The sequence below is a fragment of the Quercus lobata genome, chromosome 3 (assembly GCF_001633185.2).
Source record: "Quercus lobata isolate SW786 chromosome 3, ValleyOak3.0 Primary Assembly, whole genome shotgun sequence".
Classification (NCBI taxonomy): domain Eukaryota; kingdom Viridiplantae; phylum Streptophyta; class Magnoliopsida; order Fagales; family Fagaceae; genus Quercus; species Quercus lobata.
Window position 1 is genome coordinate 12,698,003 of NC_044906.1, and position 4,596 is coordinate 12,702,598.

Here is a 4,596-nt window from a genome sequence, read left to right on the forward strand (position 1 = left end):
TAACACAAATTGAAACTCATATTCAGTACTACAATAATATTACAATTTTATGGTGATGAGAAGCCACAAACAGAACCTATGAACTATTATGTACCTAAAACTAGTGGAGACTATCTGGCACCATCAATCCTCAACTGGGGCTCAGACTTCACTAGCTGTTGTATTTGAACCATCATCCTCTTTAATCTGTGCATCATCATCCTCCTCAATCAGGGTTCTAGTGGAAGGCAAATGACAAATAACAGGCAACTGTAACTCCAATGAAGTATTTGTTGAACCATCTTCATGTGGCTCTCTGTCAATTGTAATTTCTTGAAGCTGCAGTGCATATGTCAAGTCCCATAACACCTCATGCATATCAGGCCTCTCAGCAGCTTTTGCCTTCAGACACTTCTCAGAAATTTCAGCAAACTTTTTCAAAGAACTAGCCTTGATTTTACCAAGCAGCAATGGATCAATAATTTTCTCAAGTTGGCCTTTCCTTTGCCACAGCATCCCCCATTCAGCCAAGCTCGCCTCCTCCCTTAGAAGCGAGTTGTCAACAGCTGGTCTAGCACAAAGAACTTCAAGAAGTACTACTCCAAAAGAGTACACATCAGATTTTTCTGTAAACCGTAGGGTCTTAAAGTATTCTGGATCAAGATAACCAAAGCTGCCCTTTACACCCATGGTGAAATGATCTGGATCAGAAAGGCCTGACTTTGAAAGGCCAAAGTCACCAACTTTAGCCACATAATTTTCATTGAGCAAAATGTTTGTTGACTTCACATCATGGTGAATGATCCCTCCAGCTGGGCCAGTGTGTAGATAATGTAGACCCCTTGCTGCACCAATGCAAATTTCAAGTCTTTGCTTCCAAGATAATTCAAAACGCGAAGATGATCTCTCAGGATTGCCATTTGAATGATAGAGCTGATCTCTTAGAGACCCCTTTTCCATGAACTCATACACCAATATCAATTCAGACCCTTCATCACAGTACCCTATCAAAGAAACAAGATGGCGATGGCGGATTTGAGATAAGATTATGATCTCCGTTTGGAATTCCTTGAGACCCTGCCCATGGCCTGGTTCACTTCTTTTTACAGCCACTTTCATTCCACTCCGAAGAGTTCCTTTGTATACTTTCCCAAATCCACCCTCACCAACCAAAAACTTTGCATCGAAGTTCTTAGTTGCATACTTTATCTCAGCAAAAGATATCCTTAGACTGAGGTTTAGATTAGGAGGGAGGGACGCATTAACACTTCTTTCAGTTAACTTCTTGTTATAACTTGTCCCTCCATAAAGAAGCACTGCCGAACTTTGATCAGACATTCCTTTCCTGCATTTCAAACCCAACACCACTACTATAGTCATAATGACAAATGCCCCACTACTTACAAGAACAATTACTACAGGGGGGCATTTACTTGAGTGGTTCTTGTTTGATTCTTTTATTTTGCATGAGTATTTCTTTGATTCACATTCCTTGGGAATGGAACCCGATTCCTTCATGAACTCCATAATCTCCAACCCATTCAAAAAGGCATAATGCATGGGAGAGTCCTGCCGTGGGACTATACTAACATTTAGAAATCCTGAATCATCTGAGTCAACCGCAAAATCAAAGTGAAATGGTGCATCCAACTCATGAGATATTAAATATGGATCAATCCTCTTACCAAAGTTTCTATAGATTGAGAGATTAAACCACAAGTCAAAAGGGAACCACAAGCCATTAGTTGGTTTGGTTACTATGTCACAGAGATGAACCCGAACAAGGTGTGTAGCATTCTTTGTGACAGGAAAACTCCAAGATAAATTTAAGAAACTGGAATTGCTGCTATTGTCTACATTCAGTAGTCTGGCTGTCTGATACACAAGAGCTGGGGCAATATACTTAGTGACCTGTTCTGGCTCTCCAATATAAGACACATTCGTTGCAGCTTCTGGGGGATTGAATAAGTAACTACCATCTGGTATCCATTTCCTCCACAACTCATCATGTTCAATGATGGGACCTCCAACATTGATTCTATAGATTGTATGTAGAACATGATACGGCAGATCACAGTAATTGCCTCCATCTCCTGCAGAAGTAACGCGAGGAGAACAATCAGTGATGAAGCTCTCAGGGGCAAGAAAGACTTCTATGGCGTTTACGAAAGCCAAAGAAGACTCTTGGGAAGGTATGAAGTGGATTCTAAATTCTCCTTCTGCTATGTTCAGCAAGAATTCCTTAATCAATGGAGAACTACTACTATTTCGGATGCTGAAATTGTTTAAAAGTAAAAACCCAGAAGCCGAAACATTGAATAGAGCATCAGATAGATTAGCAGGTGACAAGAAAACAAAGAAATGAAGGCGTACCAAGTATGTACCATTCTGGTTGATTTCAAATTTATATGAACACGGCTGCCTGTAAACTCTTGCTGTTTGATAGAGAAGTGGAGTCCCTATTGATGAGTTGCTGCTCATGACATGTTCACTTTCTCCAGTTGAGAATGAACAGGAATTTTGGTCACCAACAAAGACCCTGCTATCATTGATGGTGGTGTTGAAACTTGCTCCACAGTTGATGAAATACTTATCAGGAACAGTGTAAGCTAATGAGAGAAGGACAAGTGGAGAGAAATGGAGAAGTAAGAGAAGAGAGAGTTGGAAGAGAATCTTTTGAGAGAGAAACATTCTTATGGAGTTTTTGTGAGAGTAGTTGATTTTACAGTGGTTATGGTTATCTGAGGTCCTGAGGATGATATTAGCTTGGTCATTTTTTTTTTTTTTTTTTGGAGAAGAATCCATATTGAACATGTTAATCGAAGACTTTGACTTAAAAGTATATAAATTCATAGTTACGCGTACATGAAATTGGAAATGGTAAAACAGACTTTGACTTAACCCAGTGTTCTGATGAAGAAATTGAGATTTGATCATTATAAACCCAATCAATAATTAATTTTATGCTAAAATATTGTTTCTGTTCCTAAAAGTTTGCATGGAGCTCATTTGTCATCCCTAAACTCTAATTAAAAAAAAAAATGTTATTTTTTCATCCTAGTCTTTTGAAAACACTACACTTTATTTTAAAGAACTTTTTCCAACAGTTTTGGGATCAAATTTTTTATTTTGTTTTATTATAGTTTAAGGACAGAAAGTGTAACATTTTTAATAATTTAGACACAAAAATGAATCTTTTTGAAGTTTATAAAAGAAAATCAAAAGTCATGGATGAAAACAATATTTTAACCTAATTGTTAGGGAAGGGAGGAAATTCAAGAACTTCATTCATCCATTATTAATATTGCCAACATCAATAAATATAACATATCTCCACTCTTGTCCAACCTTGATCCGCAGAATTTGCATTCAACCACAACATAGCCTTTCATAAGTTAACTGCCATCAAACCCTTTATTAACAGTTGAACACCTCTTAGCAAATTTTGGGCAAAGCTCCAACTCCCCATAAGCCAAAAATCTTTCATATTGTCAAGAAGCTTATCAGTGAAAGGGTTGTCATGGATGATGCTCAAAATTACAATTGTTTATTAACATCAAAATGGCATCTTTAGTTGCTGCTAATACTTAATAGGCCTATCTAATGAGAGGAATACAAGATAGACATGAAAAATGGCCTTCCCATCAAACATGTGGTGACTGGTGTGTGTTCTCCAGTAACTCAAATTTCAACAAATTAACTATAGAACAACTAACAAGCACACATTCAAGTTTGGGGAAAAACACCATATCATGAACTAAATAACCTCCAAAACTTCCAAAAATATGTCATTGGAAGCTCATTTCCTCAGTCATTCAAAGTCAAAGTCAGAGTTGGAGTCAGAGTCATCCCACCTAGGTTCAAAGATTGCGTGCTGGCTGCCAACGACTCAAGGCAGTGGTCATGGGGTAAAATGTTTAGCAGTGCTCAAAGCACATTATATTTGTTTGTTTATGAAAAGTCAAGTTTAAGCCTCAATTTTTAGACTTGTTTAGTTGTTTAATAAACAAGCTGAGCTCAAGCTAAAAAATTGATCATGAACAAGTTGTAAACAATAGGGCTAAATAAAACATGTCTAGCCTAGACTTGATATGGGCTTAAAAAAATAAACTCATATCTCACTAAGCCTTGAATTAATTAGGCGTTGAGAGTTAAGAGTTAAGACCACTCATCCAAACCAAATGGATTTGATAATATGTTTAATATGTGCTTTGTAACATATTTGTGTTAGATCTCAAGATCAAGAGCTTAATATTGAGCTTGAGTTTGAGCATGATATTTGGCTCAAGCTCAACTTGACTAATGAATCAACAACCAAGCCGTGCTCTCAAGTTTTTGAACTGTTTGACAAGCGCAATCTTGAACACTGTTTGTTAACTTGGTTCGAGCTTGAGCCATGTTTAAACATTTTACTTTTGTTGTCGAGCAAAATTTGAACATTCAATACTCAACAAAGCTTAGCTCGTTTACAACCTTATGAATAGCAAATTAAGAGTTTGTTACTCGGAAGAACAACTTTTTTTTTTAAATGTGGGTGTCCAAAGCCTATAGAACACTTGTTCAGGTGTGTCTAGTCTCATATCTACTCATACACAGATAATTTCACAGAAAACAAAA

At 37.2% G+C, this 4,596-nt stretch overlaps 1 pseudogene across 1 annotated transcript; it reads right to left on the reverse strand.

The window, feature by feature from the left end:
* LOC115979566 lies at window positions 1–3,027 on the reverse strand (annotated as a pseudogene). The gene is made up of 2 exons (XR_004089098.1): window positions 2,364–3,027; window positions 1–2,072 (listed from the first exon to the last, which is right to left on the reverse strand). The product of XR_004089098.1 is annotated as a probable receptor-like protein kinase At5g24010 (transcript).
* Between the last annotated feature and the right edge of the window lie 1,569 nt (window positions 3,028–4,596).